General features: G+C 38.1%; 2 long non-coding RNA genes across 2 annotated transcripts in view; one reads left to right on the top strand and one right to left on the bottom strand.

Moving 5' to 3' along the window:
- LOC309848595 overlaps positions 1-11852 on the bottom strand; it is a 57764-nt gene extending 45912 nt beyond the window's left edge. Inside the window, exon 1 of the long non-coding RNA XR_014303155.1 lies at positions 11635-11852. This is a non-coding gene — a long non-coding RNA (uncharacterized lncRNA). The remainder of the gene's footprint in view (positions 1-11634) is intronic.
- LOC309848597 overlaps positions 1-21104 on the top strand; it is a 244896-nt gene that overhangs the window by 128813 nt on the left and 94979 nt on the right. The window lies entirely within an intron of this gene.

Here is a 21104-nt window from a genome sequence, read left to right as displayed (position 1 = left end):
CTCCCCTTCACCCAGTGGGCCTTGGAACGAGCAGGAAGGGGAAAGAGCACAACTGGAAGCTGCTCACATCACTTCTTCTGATATCTCATTGGTCAGCTCTTAGTCAAATAGCCCCATCTATCTGCAAGAGAGGCTGAAGGTAGAGTACTTATTCTGGGCAGCTGTGTGCCCCATAAATTTCTAGAGCCTCTACTACTGCTACACAAAAGATGAATGGAGCTGCAGCTAGCTTTTCTGCTTTAATCTTATATTTACACAATAATTAAGAGCCAGAAAGAAGTTACTTCCATTTTAAAGTTCCATTTTGCTGTATTTCATGTGACAAATGATAGGCTGTTGCATTGAGAATAGAGGCCGTTCTAAGTCTTCAGACACAAATAACAGGAATCCACTATGCATGGTTAGAATATTGTTTTATATGGCAAATATCCTGCATACGCTACTACTCTTCTCTTCTGAGCCCACAATAGACAGTACTAATAAATCACAGCATTCTTTCCCCTGAACTCAGACTTGGCCTTAAAACCCTCTATATCCTTCTCTAGACAGCCTCTACCAATCAGGTAGTGTTGGCATGCCATCAGCAATTTATTTGCCTTTCTTGGCTTAAAGTTTTACCATTTTTCTTTTTGGGACTTTGACACCAGTCTTATCTATATATGGTGACATGGCAAATTATGAATTAAATGTTGTTTTTTGTCTTTTAAGTCAAATATCCTCTTGAGTTTTGTCATTTTCATCTTGTTATTTCCAGATCATGATTAAATCTCAGTTTTATATAACTGACTTTAGTTATAAAACCAAAGTTGAAATAATTGTATTCAACCTCTTAATTTTATAAATAGAGAAATTGGAACCCAAAAAGATGAAAGGATTTACCCAGGGGCATATAGCAGCATTGAAACTAGACTCCTGAAACCCTGAGTCCTATTCTAGTACCTTTTCTTTGCAAAGATCAAATCAGAAGTAAGAAGAGTAATTAAACATCAGCAATATTTGTGGTGGTAATTGGGTTGATTGATTAACAATGTAGGCAAGAACCAACATACCTCACCTTTTCTTATGTAAAAGAAATAGTATCGCCAGCATGTTTGGCTGCTCCCCTGTTTGGCTGCTTCCCTGTTTAGCTGCTTCTAGAACTTTCCAAATTTTATAAAAGGGATATGCATTGTGAAAGATAAGATTTGAAGACTGCTTTCTAGGACATTCATATTTCCGTTATGTTAAAAGAATGGTGAAGCTGTTCTTGTAATACCTTAGCGTTTCCTGTTTTAATAGGATGCGTTTATTTGAGATTGAAAGTACTGACTTTTGTAGGACATTTTCCAGATGAATTTATAATAGCAATTTGAATTCTTTTTAGCATATTTTGACCTATGGGTCTATTAGGTTATGTTGCTTCTCAGTTTATTCAGATCCCTTTGTCCAGCCCAGATTGTTTGCGATCTCTCAGGCAAGGCTGTACACTTCGGTTCTTCTTATGTGCAAACAGTTTCTCAGCAGGAGTGCTACTTAAAAGGCGACTCTACATGAAACATGAAAACTCTCATCAATAGGCAGGTGGAGTTAGATTATCTCATTCTTTGAAGAGCAGGAAAAAAAAAAAAAAAACACCTCAGCAAAAATAAGTTAAAAAAGTGAGACCAATTATAGACCAGGCAAATCTAACTATAGTGTCTATAGCTAAGAAAGTATATATTAACTAAAACTGTATTTTAAAAGATTAACTAAATCTTCCCATTAAACTTCAAGTCCATTAAGTACCAAAAATTATGGCACTTTCACATGACAGAGGAAATTAGCCTAGTACAACAGATCAAGGGAAATTTTGATAAGGGGCATTTCTTGATTTAACTATTAATTAAAATGCTTGAGACACTGAAGAATTTTCCTCTTTTCGTCTTTCAATGTTGAGGGAAGAGCCTAAAAGCAGTAAAACTTCATGACTGTAACCAAAAGATAGAAAATAATTTCAGTGAGATGGACCTAAATCTTGAGCTTAGCTGCATTTACCAGACCTGGAAAGTTCTGTGTCCTCTGACACAGGGAGGACAAAATCCTCCTTCATACTGAAACCAAGCTCAAGTAAATTCGGAAATGCCTCCTTATCATTCGCACACTCTCTTTCAATGCACGATATCTATTTTTGTTTTGCTAATTCAAATTTGGCCCAATGAAACCTTTCTGAATAGATAAGCAACTACTTACATGCCCATGAGGCTCCATCAGTAGGTTCATTTTTTAAAAAACAAATATTTAATGAGCATTTACTGAGTTAGGATACATGGTACCTAAAGCTGGGAAAGTAAAAATCATAGCCCTCAGAAGCCCACCATTTCATGTGCTAGACAAACAAATGAGCAAATAATTTCAGTATGACATAGTTCATTGCTGTGGAAGCAGCAAATTCTGCCCAAGTATTGACAGAGGAAACAAAGCTGGAGCTGGCTGAAAGACTCAGAGACTTCATGAAGCAGAAAAGATGGGCAAGAAATCAGAGGCAAAAACATTATATATAAAGGCATGGAATGGGGGCACCTGGCTGGCTCAGTTGGTTAAAGTGTCTGCCTTTGGTTCAGGTCCTTTGGCTCAGGTCATGGGATTGAGTCCCACATCAGGTTCCCTGCTCAGTGGGGAGCTTGTTTCTCTCTCCCCCTCTGCCACTCCTGCTTGTACTCTCTTGCCCTTTCTTTCTCTCAAATAAATAAAATTAAAAAAAAAAAAGAAAGAAAGAAAGAAAGAAGGGCATGAAAGTGTGAAAAAGCATATGGCCTTTGATTGTAGAGTGTGGCAGGGATGTAAGGTGGGGGAGAGGGTGTGGCAGGGAATTGTGTTCAATAATTAGCAAATATGAATTGAGTGACTCTTTAGCTTGGGCACTGTGCAGGAATAAATGCAGCTTTGTCCTGGTACTTGAGACATTAACAAAGGAGACACAGGTCACAGATAAATTACATTTGAGTGAAGACATAACAACAGAAGAAGTGCCAGGTTCTTTTTCTTCACAAAAAAGTAACAGCATCCTGTTGTTGGCAGGAATACCTGCAAAGGTGAGCAATAGCACATACCGCCTGTTTGCAAGGACCACACAGTATAGTGGGGGTGACAGACATAGATCAAGCAGTTACAGCAACATGTATACGCCAGCAACTGTGACAAATGTCATCCAGAAAGTACAGAGTTCTAGAGACCTATAGTGGGAGATTATGTTCTAATCAGGGAGGGTAGGAAAAAATTATATTTATCACCCCTCTTCTTACACAATAATTTCTGCATGCCTGAATTCTTAATTTGCTTTATCTTAGAGTTCAAGTAGGTTTTGAAAGAAGGTTACCTGGGTAACGCTTGTCAGAGCTCTTGTCTCTGAGAGAATATTTGTCTTCCACTTTCATAAATGACCAATAACACTAGTATAGAAAAGTCCAAAGTTACAATTTCCTTTCTTAAACCTCTCCTAGCATTTGAGTCCTTGTCAAACGACAATGTGATTTAGAATAGATGTTTCCTCTTTAGGTACATTTATTTTTATGACTCAATCTTACAGTTTTTTAAAAAAATTTTTAAAATTCATTTATTTGAGAGAGTAAGAGAGAACACCAGCGGGGTGGAGGGACAGAGGCCAAGGGAGAAGCAGGCTCCCTGCTGGGATCGGGGATCAATCCCAGGACCCTGGGTGGCAATGGATCTCTTTGGTATTTCCCCACTCTTTGGTATTTCCCCCAAATGACCTGAAAACTTACATCTACACAAAAACCTGCACGATGTTTATAGCAACTTCATTCTTAGCTGCCAAAAGTTGGAAGCAAGGTCAATGGATAAATAAACTCTGGTATATACAGATAATGGAATATTATTTAGTGTTAAAAAGAAGTGAGCTATCAAGCTCTGAAAAGACGTGGAGGAAGCTTAAAGGCATATTACTAAGTGAAAGAAGCAGATCTGAAAAAACTATGCATTATATGATTCTAATTATATGACATTCTAGTTTGATTCTAATTATATGACATTCTAGGAAGGGGAAAACTGAAGATAGTAAAGGATCAGTGATTGCTAGGGTTTGTGGGGAGGGAAGGAGGAATAGGCAGAACACAGAGGATTTTTAGGGCAATGAAACTCTCCTGTATGATAGTACAATAGTGGATCTATGCCATTATACGTTTCTCCAAATCCATAGAATATACAAGACCAAATGACGTATTTATTAGCATAATACTCTCTAGTTCCATCCATGTCATTGCAAATGGCAAGATTTTATTTTTTGATGGCTGTGTAATGTTCTCTCGTGTATGTATACACCACATCTTCTTTATCCATTCATCTGTTGATGAAAAAGACAAAACTGGAGAAGGAGACAAACCATAAGAAACTTTTAGTCTTAGGAAACAAACTGAGGGTTGCTGGAGGGGAGGGGGGCTAGGGGGATGGAGTGGCTGGGTGTTGGACGTTGGGGAGGGTATGTGTTGTGGTGAGTGCTGGGTGTTGTGAAAGACTAATGATTCACAGACCTGTACCCCTGAAACAAATAATACACTATATGTTAATTAAAAAAATTTTTAAAAGAGAAAAACACAAATTTGTCTACCAGAATATTCTTAGAATAATACCATAAAATTAGAGAGTACTCAAATATCAGTAGGGAAACAGTTACTTAAAGTACATCCATACCTACCAATGCATGGGATACTATGGATTTGTGTTTTAAGAAGTGATTTGGTTTTTTAAGAAGTAGATATATGTATATGGATATGAAAAAATGTCCATGACAAATCCTTGGGCAGAAATAGCAAGATATAAAACAAAAACCAAAACAAAATAAAACAAAGAATATATAAGCACCAAGCTTGAACCCAAATTTTAACTACCAACTTCAGGTAGAGATGATGTGTTAATGTATGTCCCCTGCCATGCAGGGTGTTAATAGTGGGGAAGGCTGTGCAAATGTGGAAATCTCTATACCTGCTTAATTTTGCTGTGAACCTAAAAGTGCCCTAAAAAATAAAGTCTATTTAAAAAAAATCAAAACAAATGAATGAAATTCCCTGTACATAAAAAAAATCTTACTAGGAAATCTAGTCACCCAGGCTCCCCTTTCCTCACCTTTATTAAGATATAATTTACATGCTATAAAATCTGCTCACTTAAAATATACAATTCAATTTTTAGTATATTCACAGAGTTGTGTGACCACAACCAAAATAAAATTTTAGAACCTTTTATCACAACCTTTCCACCAAAAATCTCACATACATTACAAGCCATTACCCTTCACCACTTTCCCAACCCTTGGCAAATAATAATATGCTTTCTGTCTCTATACATTTGCCTACTCTAAACATTTAATATAAATAGGACCATACCTTATGTGGTCTTTTGTGATTAGCTTCTTTCACTTAGTATGTTGTCAAAATTCATCTTGTCTTGGGGTGCCTGGGTGGCTCAGCTGGTTAAACATCTGCCTTCGGCTCAGGTCATGATCCCAGGGTATACTGGGATCAAGACTTAAGTCAGTCTCCCTGCTAGTGGGGAGCCTGTTTCTTCCTTTCCTGCTACCCTGCTTGTGTTCCCTCTCTAGCTTTCTCTTTCCATCAAATAAATAAAATCTTAAAATAAGAAATTCATCTGATTGTATAGCATGTATCAGTGTATCACTTTTTAATTGTTAAATAATGTTCCTTTGTAACAATTTGAGGAATGCAAACAGATTTCCAAAGTGACTGTATTATTTTACATTTCTACCCACAAAGAAGGATTTCAGTTTTTGTTTTCTCATCAGCATTTGATATGGTCTGTGTGTGTGTTTTTGTTTGTTTGTTTGTTTATTGTTTTTGAAGGTGGTTATATATTATTTACAAATCTTTTCTCCCAATCTGTGAGTTGTATTTTTACTTTCTTTCTAGTAGCACTTGCAGTACAAAGGATTTAGCTTTATGTAGTTCTATTTACCTATTTTTTTTTTAAAGATTTTTATCTTTTTATTTTTTTATTTGTCAGAGAGAGAGCGAGCGAGAGCGAGCACAGGCAGACAGAGTGGAAGGCAGAGTCAGAGGGAGAAGCAGGCTCCCCACGGAGCAAGGAGCCCGATGCGGGACTCGATCCCAGGATGCTGGGATCATGACCTGAGCCGAAGGCAGCTGCTTAACCAACTGAGCCACCCAGGCGTCCCTATTTACCTATTTTTTTCATCCTTTCTTTCTTGTGTTTTGGTGTCACATTTAAGAAACCATTGACTAATCCAATGACCTGAAGATTTATTTCTCTGTGTTTTCTTCTAAGAGTTTTATATTTGTAACTCATTCATTTAGATTTTTGATCCATTTTGAGCTCATTTGTGTATAAGTAAGATAGTCCAAATTCATTACTTTGCATGTGGTTATCTAGTTGTGTTAGTATCATTGAAAGACTACTCCTTCCCCTTTTAATTATCTTGGCAGTTTTGTTGAAATACTGTTGACCACAAAAACATAAGTTTATTTCTGGACTTTCAGTTCTATTGAATTGATGTATATATCTATTCTTATGCCATACCACATTCTTTTGATTACTCTATCTTTGTGGTAACTTGTGAAATTTGGAAGTTTGAGTATTCCAACTTTGTTTTTCTTTTCCAAGATTGCTTATTCTGGGTCCTTTGGATTTCATATGAATTTTAAGATCAGCTTGACAATTCCTGTGAAAAAACAGTATTTTAAGAATCACAATGAATCTGAACATCAGATTAGACCTGATGTTAGATCCTCTCTAACTTCTTTCAGTAATATTTTATAGATTTCAATGTAGAAGTCTTAAATTTCTTTTGTTAAATTTATATCTAAGAATTTTTTTTCACAGTATTTTACATGGAATTATTTAATTTCATTTTCAAATTCCTCATTGTTCTTATATAGAAATAACTGACTTTTTGTATATTGATCATGTATCTTGCAACTTTGCTGTCATTATTTATACATTATATACAAATAATTTTATTTCTTCCTTTCTAATATGGATACCTGGTGTTTCTTTTTCTTGCCTAATTTCCCTGGATACAACCTCTAGTACAACATGGAATAAAAGGGGCAAAATCAGAAAAAAAAAATCTCTGTTATAATTCTGATTTTAGAGAGAAACCAGTTTTTCACTATTAAGTATGACTTTAGGTGTGGGTTTTTTCATTGATGTTCTTTATCAGCTTGAAGAGGTTCATTTCTATTCCTAGCTTGTTGAGGGTTTCTATCATGAAAGGATGTTGGATTTTGTTGGCTGCTTTTTCCACATCTATTGAGTTGATTATGTTGTTTTCCCCCTATTTTATTAAAATAAATTTCCTATCTTGAACCAGCTTTGCATTCTTGGGATGAATCCCACTTGGTATGGTGTATGATCCTTTTATATGTTGCTGAATTTAGTTTGCTAAAATTTTGTTGGGTATTTTTGCATCTATATTTATAAAAGACATTGGGATATAATTTCATTTTATTACATCGTCTTTTTCTGGTTTTGGCAAAAGTGAAATAATGACTGTACAGAATTAATTGAGAAGTGTTTTCTTGTATTTTTGAGTGAGTTTGTGAAGGATTGGTTTTCTTCTTTAAAATATTTAGCAGAATTCATCAGTGAAGCCATCTGAGCCTAGGCATTTCTTTGTAGTAAGTTTTATTTTTTATTTTTTTAATTTTTAAAAAAGATTTTATTTATTTATTTGACAGACAGAGATCACAAGTAGGCAGAGAGGCAGGCAGGGAGAGAGGGGGAAGCAGGCTCCCTGCTGAGCAAAGATCCCGATGTGGGGCTCAATCCCAGGACCCTGGGATCATGACCCAAGCTGATGGCAGAGGCTTTAACCCACTGAGCCACCTAAGCGCCCCTGTGGTAAGTTTTATGTTACTATTTCTGTGTGTTTATTTGTTATAAGTCCACTTAGAGTTTTCATTCCTTCTTGAGTAGGGTTTGAGAAAGTCTTTCTAGAGATTTTTCTATTTTATCTAAGTTATCAAACTGTTGACAAATAATTTTTCATAGTATGCTTTTATAGTCCTTTTATTTCTATAATGTCAGGTTATTAATTTGAGATTTTCTCTTCTTTAATATAGGTACTTAAAGCTATAAATCTCCCTCTGAGCACTGATTTCTCAGCCTGCCATCAGTCTTGATATATTGTGTTTTGATATGTATGGGTTTTGGCCATCAAAGGAACTGAGAAAGAATGGGTGATGAGATAGAAAGAAACCTAAAGAGCTGGTTTCATGGAAGTTAAAAGATTAACATTTTTCAAGAAGAGAGTGCAACTCCAAAGACTAATGTTGAGAGTAAAATGAGGTCAAAGAAGTGAAGGTTTTCCTTGGTATTATAGAAGTTGTTGATGGTTGTTTATGAACAGTGGTATTGGGTTGGAAGGGAAGACAGAAACCCTGCAGAAGGGGCCAAAGAGATGACTAGAAGTGAAAACATAGGCAATAAATATTAGACAACTACTTTCATAAGTTTCGTTGTAATGTGGAGCAGAGAAATATGAGCACTCTTTGGGGAGGGATGCAAGATCACAGGAACACTTGTTAAAGATGGGGAATCTTAGAGCATGCTTGCATGCTGATAGAAGTGAGAAAGACTAATGAATCAAAAGAGTTGCAGAAATCCTTGAGAAGGAGAGAGAGGATGGGAAACATCCATGTGTTTGCCTTTGATGGGAACATAAAAACTGTAGCAGGAAGAAAGGCAGAGCATTTGGGTACAGATGCAGGTAGAGGTGATGATGGAAAAAGTGAGAATTCCTGTTTAATTGTGGCTAGCTTGTCAGTGAAATATGAACTGAAATCAGCAGTTAAAAGTTAGAGTGGGTTATAGGGAATATTGGAGGTCGGAAAATATATGAAAAGGTGTTAAATAGAACTTCTGGGAAAAGTTTGCTTCTAAAAGACTTATAAGATTTGCTGGGCGTTTTTTTGTTTGTTTGTTTGTTTTTGTTTTTGTTTTGTTTTGATAGCCCATTTTGAATTTAAAAGGAGCCCAGTTAGCACAGCTGTGTTTATTTTCTAAGGGGCAGCCTCAGAGTTGGTAGATAGTTTTAAGTGTAATTGATTGTTCTCCCAGGTAAGTGAATAGAGGATCATAAAGCAAGGATATGCTAAATGGGCTTTACCCTGCACACCCAGACATGCCACACTCCTTCACATGCATCGTACACTCCCATGTGCATGCATATACACACACATCACACTTCTATACACACGCTCATCACACTTACAAGTACTACCCCACTTAATTTTTACAGTAACCCTCCAATAGCATTTTACTACTGGTTTTGAAGTATCTGAAGATCGAAGCACACTTGTAGTTTCCACTATATGGATCACTCTCCACTCTGTTCTTTCAAAGTTTTCAACATGATCATGAAATAAAGTAGAGCCACTGCTGGGATTCCATTTGAGTCATCCCTTCAGTGTAATTTGCCTTGGAGGTTTTTCCTCTGACACCTAGCCTACTACTGTCCTGGCTGTCCCGGGACCTCTTCATGCACTGGACCTTCTCCAGACTTTTCTCCACACCCACCAACTACCCCAATTCTTTCATCAGTATAGCTGGATTTCAGGCTCTGCTCCTCATTGGCTGTGTGAACTACTATGTAGTATGGGAGCAATAATAATTTGTTCTGAGGATTAAAGAGTTTAATGCATGGAAAGTGCTCAAGTCTGTGTACATGGCAGGCATTCAATAAAATGTCACTCTTTCTCTGTCCCTTAACCTCAATCTCAATATCTCTACCTGTGTGATTTGTTCTGGTCATATTGCCTGACGGGATCTTCATTTAGTAACCATTTTGTTTTTGATTTTTACTACTATAATTTAATTCTTGGTGATGGAATTTTAAGAATTGTTTAAAGATTTATTTATTTATTTGAGGGAGGGTACAGAAGAGGGAGAGAGCATGAGCATGATGAGCAGGGAGAGGGGCAGAGGGAGAGAATCTTCAAGCGGACTACTCCCCGCTGAGTGCAGAGCCTGACAGGGGGCTGGATCTCATGACCCGTGAGATCATGACCCGAGCCAGAACCAAGAGTTGGGCACTCAACTAACTGAGCCACCCAGGTGTCTCCAGAATGTTTTTTTTTTTTTAAGATTTTATTTATTTATTTGACAGACAGAGATCACAAGTAGGCAGAAAGGAAGGCAGAGAGAGAGGGGGATGCAGGCTCCCCACTGAGCAGAGAGCCCGATGTGGGGCTCAGCTTCAGGACACTGGGATCACAACTTGAGCCGAAGGCAGAGGCTTAACCCACTGAACCACTCAGGTGGCCCACATCTCTAGAATTTTAAGTTTAATGGTGTTCTTCTGGAAATAATGTCAGAATCTACAATAGACTCTAAAAGGACTTCCAAGTGGACAGAAGATTATATTTAGAACATATAGATCTTTCCACTTGACTCAAATCCTACAGAAGGACTGACTCTGATTATCACAAATTAAACTAAACTCTAACACTGAGCACAAAAAGTTATTTTTTTTTCATGTCTTGGTTGTTAGAGTATTTCCTAAGTTAGTGAATTATTAGGCCTTTTAAAATATCAGAGGTTTGTGCCATATCCAGAGTCTTTACAATGTAACAGAACAGAATTGCAATATCATAAAATAGGTGTTATGTCACTGACATAAACTCAAGGGCATCTCTTTAAAAAGCATTACCTTGGGAATGTGGTTGGGACTCTCACTCTCATTTCCCTTTTTGCTACCGTGACATTGGCTCCTCAAGTCCCACGTGGTACGTCACTCTTGGTCTTAGAGGACAGAAGGTTTTACATAAAGGGGCCTCGTTTACTACCTTATTTTTTCTGCACCAATCATTATTCACTATTTTATTTTGACCATAAGACAAATGGCTAAGGTTAATCCTGAGTGGTGCTGGAGCAAAGTGAACACACTCCTGCCTTTTAAAAGTTGTACTATTGAGCACATTTGCTTTCTGTGACATGTGACATGTCACAGAACTGTTCAGAAGGAAAGCTGAGACCTTGTGCTTTGATCTTTTACAGTTCCCTTTTATTCTTAGCTCTTAGCAATGGTAGCAAATTATATGTTATTGAAGACTTTATATTGGCATGTGCAAACAATACTATACTTGTACTGTAGCTCATATTCTGTGTGGAATATAAGCCCCCTTACAGACATTACAGTCATGTGGTATTATGCATGCAAAGCCATGTTCCTATGGTTTTGATGCTCTTCGAAGTAGCAGACTGTTTTCTTAATTCTCTTAAGTTGAATTTCCCCCTAAAGACTCATTAGGAAAAGACATGTTGAAACGTGTGGTGTCATTACAACCATTGTTCTCACTTGGCGACAAGCAACAAAAGAAGAAAAACATTTCTGACAATTTCTGAAATGCGATCGTTAGAAATCACTCTCTGAAATTAATGAGATGCTAGAGAAAGCCAAGAGCTTTATAGATCATATCATGTGTGCAGCTTGATGAGGGCTTTAAGTGGGGATGTGATCATGTGCCAAGTGAACGCAACAGTTTTCATGATCATCTACTTTTCTCACTAATGCTGCTTAATGAAAATCAAGCAGATCTACCACGATAAACATTGAAATGATTACAGAATATTCTGACCCTCAGGAAATTATATGGAATGAACAGCTAAAGCTTTAGTCTTACTCACCTATGGACCATCTTGTTTGTTTTCTTTTTTTAAGATGAGGAAATATTTTAAAAATCAGCTAGAAGGTAAATTCTTCCACCCAAACAATTGAGTCTCCCATTTAGTGTTTCTTGTTTTTTCCCATCTGTTGACTCTTGGCATCTCCCCTGCTGCTCCTGGTCCCCACCTGGCCCCGGCTTGATTCTTCTGTTGCCTGTCTGTCTCCATGGAGACAGACTGCTTGGAGGAAGGAACCGTGAACAGTATCCAGAGGCATGCCTCACCGGACCCTCTGTGGGAACAGCTTCCCTTTGATCACAGTGCAGAAAGGGGCAGTTATCTCTTCTTAAGACAAGCAAAATGTATTTAGGACCTACATTTCTACCCCCATGTATTTCTGCGGATGTAACTCAACAAAGCCTGGAGAGGAGAGATGGGGCACCATCTGTTTTCCATGGTGCTTCTGTGTCGGGAGAGGCGCGGCAATTGTCAGGAGGACCCAGAGGGAAGGAGAGAGAGGGATAGAAGATAAGATAAGAGAATGAAAGGGTTTCCAATGAACAGACACCAGCAGTCCAACTGTGCAAGGGAAAGGTTAACTAGACACCTGCGAAATATATGGCAACTGTGTATATATTTCCCCGTAAAACACACAATTATACTGAATAGAAAAGTACTAAAATGCATAAAGAATTTGTTTCTTAATGACTGGAGGAACTGGGTCATTAAAAATGCCACAAAAAATTGCTTATTTTACAGAGGAGGCACCCAGGTTTATAAGAAAGCATAAATTTGCCAAGAGCCCAGTGTTATGGGGGGTCTCGCCCTTTGCACTTTCCAGCCTTTTCTTGTTGCTACCCACAGTAGTACTTTTCATGCAAGCCCATCAGCACAGTTTTGTCATTAGATTTTTAGACCTATATGAAAAGCTAAACTTGCCTATGGAATAGATAATAGTGTTGAAATTTAAAGAAAAAACATAAGTGCATGAGATCAACATTGTGTAAATGCCAATTGTTATCATTTCTGGGTGTCAAAAAATCACTCTGATATTCGAGACACCAGAACTAAGAGCTGAACACTTTCGTTTTCAAAACACACTTGTGCAAAAGATGTCATTATCTTTCTGGTGTGCACTGTTAGCTCCGGACACCTGGTAAATCCAGAATTTGATTTTGACTCACTCTATTGTACTGGCATTCACTCCAATTTGCAGTTATATCTTTCAGAATTACTGCTTTTTAAGTTGGACATTTTCCTGCAGTTTAGATCTCTACCTTCTAGATTAACAAAAAGAAACATCTATAAAACAATAATGAATAACATGTATAATTTGTGTTATGGTTTACTGAGCCTCTCAGAATATGCCTGATTTTATCTGTGTCTTAGAGGAAAGCTGAAAGATGGAAATAGTTACAACAACCAAAGCCCAGAGAAGTTAAGTGATTTGCCCAATGTCACACAGCTAGTAAGTGACAGATCTCAATCCCAGTTCTTTTCACTTCAGAGCCTGTGCAACCCTCCATGCTCATTAATGGTTTCTTAATGCCAAGAGTCACTCAAGTGTTAGATTATAAATCACTAGAGGGCAGAAATCGGATTCTGTTGCTCCCCGGGAGTGGTGCCTCTGTATATTTGCTGTGTGCCCTCTAGGGTAGAGAGAATTATAGCTGTACTCATCTACCACAAGACATAATAATTCCTATGAATTTTCTAGGAATGGAGATGAAAAATCTCCTCAGTTTCAGCACTGTTACTTTGGTATTTATGCAGTGCCTGCCAAAAACAAGTAATCAGAAACAAGTAGGTCTTAGAATCCTGAGAATCTAACAAAGCTGTTTTTCTCTTCATGTTGGGAGGAGGAGAGGGTGTGTTACTGAGGTAGTCCTGTTCTCTGTGCTTAATAATGCTAGTGGGCAAGAAGAAAACCTGCCCAATCATCTAGTGACTCATAGGGCTTGTTTATTTTCGCACTGTTAATAATTTAGCAAACATTAATTGAAGATTAAGCATTGTGCTCCATAGATAAAAAGCAGAATAAAAACATTGTCCCTAGCATTAAAGAGTTTATCGTCTAAAATATTCACCACCATATGAACTTCTAAAACCAATGGTTCTATCTAATATTTTGAAAAAGAGAAGCTGAAACCTTGGGAAGTCATTAAAACCTGGTTGTTTCAAATCAGCCAGCCAGCGACAATACTAGGAAACATATCTAATATGTCCAGCAGGCTGATCTCCATCACTTAACTACCTTGTTAAAAAAAAAAAAAGATTGCGTCATTTCAGGATGAAGAGTAATGCCGATTATTGGCTAATTTTGGCTCTCAGTGCTTCATTATCAAATGCACTTCCTGAGAGCCCTGTATTTCCTGGTGTAAGTGTGGCACATGACGTACTTGTAACCAAGGAACTCGGCTCAGCCCAAGCGCTTCTCCCTGACTAATAGGGAGCCTGCCAAGTAAACAAGCACTTCGCTGCACTGTGTGTAAGAAAAGGAATGGAAGGATTAATACACTGGCCCTAATATCTTTAATCCAATAATTCACAAACAAACAAGCCATTTGGATTTCAGTAGCCGTAATGGTATAACCATTGTTGACTTTTATTAGTGTGTAATTAACTCTGTAGTGTGTCAAGATGACAGTTGTGACTTTCTGTTCATTCAGAGATGCCCACAGACCTCAGTTTCATGGCTAGTTTGTGATACTCTTTTAACACTTTGATTGCCAATGCCAACATTTATCTTCAACTGGTTTCAGGTTCTGAGGCAAAGCTGAGTGTGGGATTTGGAGATGGCTGTGGTGGATCGTGGGGAGTAGAGCTGGGTTGTCCCTCAAGCCAGTACTCTTCAGAGTCAGGACCTCTTTCAGCTGGCTTCTATTTCAGCCTGCAGACATTCCGAAGATGATTGAATCAATGTACCATGCTCCTTAGCTGAGGCCTGTCCCGAATGACCTGGTCACCTCTGTCCATGACAGCTTCTTCCTATTCCAGGACTCTCAATTCTTGAGCTCACCAGACCATTGCCGCTGCTACAACTTTTGTCAATTTTGTGGAACAGCCACATCCCTACGGACTCCAGCTCCCAGCCAGTCCCAGGACATGGAATTCCATCTTTGCAGGGCTCATGGCGGTGCATGCCTCCAACACACAGGGACCTCTCCTCCAGGTCTTCTTCCTCTTTTGGCCTCTGAGGCCTCACAAGTTTGGGGGCCCCAGAAGGTACCCTAGGTATCTTGCTCACTGTTGTATCTCTTTAGTGCAGGGCACAGATTGAGCCTGCCACTTGCTATACCCGTGGTAACCTTGTAATGCCATCCTTAAAGCCCAAGCCCTTTAAGTGCCGCATGGACCAGAGGTCCTAGCTAGACTGCAAGGACGCATGTCTTTTCTCTCTTTCTTTTAAAAGCCTCTCCTTTCTGTTGTTGCAGTGACTACTTACACTTTCCTCATCACCACTGTAGGATGAGTTGCCTCCTTTTTGGGCCTCATGCAAATACTTGGTTAATTTCCAGTCTTTCTCTGAACCCTGGGCCAAACATACTGTTCATAGGAGGCTAGAAAGTTGCTTTTATAAATGGTAGTCTTGGTGTTCACCAGTGTGTAATATGCAGTTAGTAGTCCTAGAATAGAGTGCAAGTTATTAGCCTTGAGGGCCTTAAATGAACTTGAAACTTTAACCTCATAAGCTTTATGCTCAGGAGCACAAGGCAACTGCCTCATATACAACCTAAAGTTTGTCAAATTCTTGAAAACTTTGGGATTGTTTAGTAAAAATGAGCTGAGATGGAAGCTTAAATTGTTTTCTGGGTAATAGATCTTGTTTCAGAGCTTTTTTTTCTTTCTTTTTTTTTTTTTTTTTCCCCTAGTGCAGCTTGAAAACCACCTGACAGTAATTAAATTATTCTAACATCTCACTCCCACCTCCCACACACATTTTCCCCTTTTGTTTTGTTATTTGGTGGTGTGTGCAATTATCTTCTTTTAAGAAACAAGCACAGCCACCCACAGCTACACGTGTTAGCTGTAAATCTGAACTTGCGGCAGTGGGAAGGAGGCATCCTTTTCCCTTTTTCTCACAGGTTGTAAACTGGTTATTCACATTTTCTTTGATGAGAATTTTAAGCACCGAGTACCGTCTTCATGAGCACATGCAGCAGATGGTGGGGAATATCGTGTGATAGGGAACGCTGGCCAATTTTTTTAGCTATTTTCACCTCCTGAAAACACTCCAAAGAAATGCAACGGCATATTTTATGGGTGTGTCTTTACAAGACCTCTTTCCTTAAACATGAATATAATTTGCTGATGTGTTCACTTTAAGATAGATTCATTTGGGGGATGTCTCTGCCGTAAGTGAACTTGTAGCATTTTCAAATAAAATTAGACTTCTGTTGAAAGCTCTCCTGGGTGTTGCCGCCTAGGAATTAACCCAGCTGTTCCCTCTCTTCACTCAGTCAGACTATGAGACAGGAGGAAATGAAGCGAGATATTTAGATGACCCCTAATGACCTTCATGAACATTATCTGTGTGATGAAATAATCTGCATAGAGGAAGAAAGCAATTTCCAGGTCACTCGACAGGCTCTGTGAACTAACTCAACCCTTTACTAGCCTAGGGGCTCTAGGCCTATTGCTTAGACTCCACATCTTTCTGTAAAATGAATATAACTAATACTACCTTCTTGGGTTTTTGTGAGGTTAATAAGACATTAGGTAGAGCTCCCTCCCCCCATAAAAATGCTCAATAAAAAGTAGTGAAGCTGATGGACAAGTGATAAGGAAATATGAACACACATCTGGCTGCTATGCCCAGGGCTTGCTTCCTGCAGACGTATCTCAAAGTTTCCTCATTTGGGGAAAGTCCTCTGCTAGACAGCAGCCCGCAATTGAAAACGCTATCTGGACTTTTTTCTTCCTGATATATTCCCTTATTTCCAACTATTGCTTCCAGAGAGCGTGCAGATTCATAAATTGACTCCAAAGTTTAGTTTCAGGGGAGTTTAGAGTCACAGAGCTTAGGGGTCATAAGAGAGTTCCCAGTGAAAATGGTAATAGTTAGCTACAGCAGTAGGAAATTTGCAGTGAAACAGTGGGATAGACAAGTGACTGGATGACATCACTCACCATTTTGGATGTTTGCACAACTGGCAAATTCAACAATCAAAGGGTAAAGATAGTATGCTATTTTACTATCATCACTATTTCCATGAACACAACCAGCTTCAGTGTGTGTGTGTGTGTGTATGTGTATGTGTACGTATGATATCTGGCCCCCTCATGTCATGATTTTTATTTATTTTTATATTATTCAGCATAAAGAACTTTCAGAATTCTTTGTTTTGGTTTATCCTCATATATATATACACACACATATATGTACATGCACAAATGTACATATACATATATATGTGTATATATATATATATACACACATCATATAATGTATATGTATATGTATATATATGAATATGCACAAATCTTAAATGGACAGAGAATAACTTTTTGGAGTGTGACTTAAATTCTTTGTATAGATTTGTCCTTGGATTTGCTCTGAATATCCAAATAAGGTTTTAGATGACCTCTAGTAAAGTCACTTTTAATTGTTTCATTTGTATAGACATTTCATCTCTCCAGTCCAACGGTTGTACATATAGATTTTTACATTTAAAATGTTTGGATCAATTTTCTTTAACTTTGGAAAAGTGGTAATAATTCATCCATTAAAACGTCAATACTAGAAGCAAGGGTCGGTTGCTTACAAAAAGACAAGAGTGATTTAGAAGAGTAATAAACCAAATACTTTTTCTGGTGTGCATAGTGATCAATAAGCTGATGCAAACACAAATTCAGAGAGGAAGGAAGTCATGGAGGAAGTTAATAAAAGTTTTTATTTCCAGATGACAATTCTAGCCTCACATGTATTTGGAAATATTTCACTTTTTTTGGTTTGTTTAGTGTAAGGTTCCTCTTCCCTTCATCCCTGAAACAGTGAAGGTGTTTAAGAGGCCACTGTTTAAAAATGCAGATGGTTTTTGCATTGTAAAGCCTATGTTAATACCTTCGGTGACTTAAGGCTGGTAGAGAAAGACTTCCGTGGTCCCAGACTAGAAATTCTGAAGAGTCTAAAGCATGAGGCTGGCCTGTAATTTTAGCTCTGCAGTGTCTAATACAGTAGCCACTGGCTAGATGTGACTATTCAAATTTAAATTAATTAAAATTAAATTAAATTTAAAATTCAGTTGTAGTAGCTTCATTTTCAGTGCTCAGTAGACCTATTTGGTGAGTAGGTATTGTATTGGACCATGCAGAGATGACCAGGTCTATCACTTGAGGCAGTTCTATTGGACAACACCGATATAAGGAGTCATAGAGCATAGAGTAATGTGAATCAGGAGACCCTTTAAAAAGAAAAGACAGGTCGGGGCACCTGAATGGCTGGGTGGGTTAAGGCCTCTGCCTTTGGCTTGGGTTGTGATCCCAGGGTCCTGGGATTGAGCCTCACATGGGGGTCTCTGCTCAGCAGGAAGCCTGCTTCCTCTTCTCTCTCTGCCTACGTGTGATCTCTATCTGTCAAATAAAAAAAATAAAATCTTAAAAAAAAAAAAAAAAAGAAAAGACAGGTGAGATACAGTATTATTGACATTATAATCTAACCAAGGCCAAAGTTTTGGATATTTATATAAGCAGAAGCAGTGTAAGAAGTCCTCCAGATGGTCCAGGTGGGCAGGTAGCTATCACAACAAACAACCTGTGAGTGTTGCAGCCTGTTCACCAGGGTTCTGAGGCATGCTAGGTCCAGCTGTCAGAGTACCTGGAAGCTAACATAGCATGACAACCTCATTGTCATCCCCAACTTATGATTCTGAAGGCACATCTAATATCTAGCCTGAGGGAGGACTGTGCACCCAGAGGCCAAAGGCAGGGTGGACACGTCACAGATCATTGCTGGGAGAATTCATTGACAAAGCTATGAGCAAAACCGAGGAACTGGGTGCAAGAGAAGCTTCTAGAGGATGGGATGGTCATCGGGCTGGATGCATTAATATATGACTCAGAGAGGGTCCTGACTTTGCTTACTCCCTAATTTTATCTAGTCTTCGTTCAAGGTAAGACAGAAAAAAGATTAGACTACTCCTTGAGACCACTTTTGGATTAGACTAAATTCTTTGGAACTTTTGGAGACATTTCTTCAGAACTTTTGGAGACGTTTTGCTCTCCCCATATGCTATCATTCATTCTCTCACTCCTTTACTCATTTACCAAAAATACGTTGAGTGTCCTTTATGTGCCAGGGATAACATAGGAAGAAAACGCAAAATTCCTATCTCCTTGTGGAGGGAAACAGACAATTAACAGAAAAAAGAATTGGTAGACTGAACAGTGTATCAAAGGGTAATAAAGTAATATGGAGAAAAAGATAGTAGGAGAGGGGGCCGGGAAAATTGTGATTTTAAGCAGTCATAGAAGGCACACTGATCTTGAAATACCTCAAGGAAATAAAAGGTGTGCAGAGACCTACAGCAGGCAAAGAGGCAGTCTGTTGTAGATACATAAGGGAAATGAGTTCTCACCTGAGGAAAGAGCTGGGTGTTGTTCCCCTCGCTTGTTCCAGGAACAGCAAGCAGCTGTGAGGAGGGTGTGATGGCAGAACATCAGTAAAGATCACTTCTAATGTTAGTAGGCCAATAAGGACTTCACCTTTTTCCTTAAATGATTTTGGAAGGAAGCCTGTGGAGGATTTTGATCAGGGAAATGACATGACCTGATTTACATTTAAAAAGAATCTGGATGTGGTTTGGGAATATTATGCAAAGAAACAAGATGGGAGCAGGGAGATCTGTAAGAGATTAGTACAAAGATTCAGAGGGTGATGATAATGGCTTGGAACAGAGTGGCAACAGTGAGGCAATATTTCTCAAACATTTTGGTCTCAGAGCCTGTTTATATTCACTTCTAAGAATTATTGAAGACCTCAAAAAGTTTTAGTTGATGTGGATTCTATCTATCAATATTTACCACGTTAGAAACTAAAACCGAGGATGTTAAAAATGCATTTATTGATGGGATGCCTGGGTGGCTTTATTGGTTGAGTGTCTAACTCTTGATTTTGGCTCAGATCATGATCTCAGGATCCTGAGATCAAGCCCCATATTGGGCTCTGCACTGAGTGTGGAGCCTGCTTGAGAGTCTCTCTCTCCCTCTGCCCTTCCCCTCCAACCCATGCACTAGCTCTCTCTCTTAAAAAAAAAAAAAATTATTGATTCATGTAAAAATGACAGTAATAAATCTATAATATGTTAACATTATTATGAAAAATAAATGTATTTTCCAAAAGAAAAAGAAATTTGTGAGATTATTGGCATTGCCTTAGACTTTTGCAAATCTCTTTAATGTTTGGCTTCATAGAAGACACCTAGAGTCTCATATTTGCTACTGCATTCAATCTATTATGATATATTGTACTAGTTGAAGTATATGAAGAAAATCTACTTTTACAGAGATATGTACTTGGAAAACAGAAGAGTTTTCAGTTAACAGTGGATATTCCATGATATTCTAGCAAAATTTATAAGTAATAGTTCTTCAAGTTTAGCTTCAATACGCAGTTTAGTTTCATTGAAACCAAATCAATGAAGTTTTTGTACTCAGTTACCTTAAAATCCATTGGTCTGTTTCAGACTGTGAATAAATCTTTACATATGCTTAATTGGATAGCATCATGAACTGGTCATTTGGAAAATACTGAATATTGAGTTATGCAGATTTTCTAAATGTTGATGGACTTTTTTATTGTACGACATAAAAATCACATTTGCTAGTAATATCATGATCTCATCAAAAACATTTTTAAGTATTAGGAAGATTTAAGCCCACACTGGTGGATGTAAGTTTTCAAAAAATTCTAATTTCCCTCTGAAATCTCAATTCTACGTTAGCACTAATTTCTGTGGTTTCTTTTCCTTGAAATGACAAGCCCACTTTGTTCACTTTTCAAGAAAATATCTGCAAATAATCAATGTGAGTGACAGTTTATCAGTAGCTCTCTTAAGTCAAAGTGGTGTTCTATAAAAAAAGTGGTTAGCTCAGCTTGCAACAAATAATTGCACAAGTGTATTTCAGCGTGTAACAAAGTGCTTGGTGTATATTTTCCATTTTATCATCTAGCATGTATTTAGGTGTTGATACTTAATACAATTAAAATAAAAAATTGATAGTTTCATTAAGGCATTCTTTTTTTTAAAGATTTTATTTATTTATTTGACAGAGAGAGAGAGAATACAAACAGACAAAACAGTTGGCAGAGGGAGAGGGAGAAGCAGACCCCCAAAGGAGCAGGGAGCCCGAAGCATGGCTTAATCCCAGGACCCTGGGATAATGACCCGAGCCAAAGGCAGACACTTACCAGACTGAGCCACCCAGGCACCCTCATTAAGGGCATTCTTAAATGAAACTGAGTGCCTCTTCCTTTCTTTCCTTTTTCTTGT

The sequence above is a fragment of the Mustela nivalis genome (assembly GCF_964662115.1).
Source record: "Mustela nivalis genome assembly, chromosome: 15".
Classification (NCBI taxonomy): Eukaryota; Metazoa; Chordata; class Mammalia; order Carnivora; family Mustelidae; genus Mustela; species Mustela nivalis.
The sequence above is the reverse complement of the archived record's forward strand: the minus strand, read 5'-3'. Positions and strand labels throughout refer to the sequence as shown.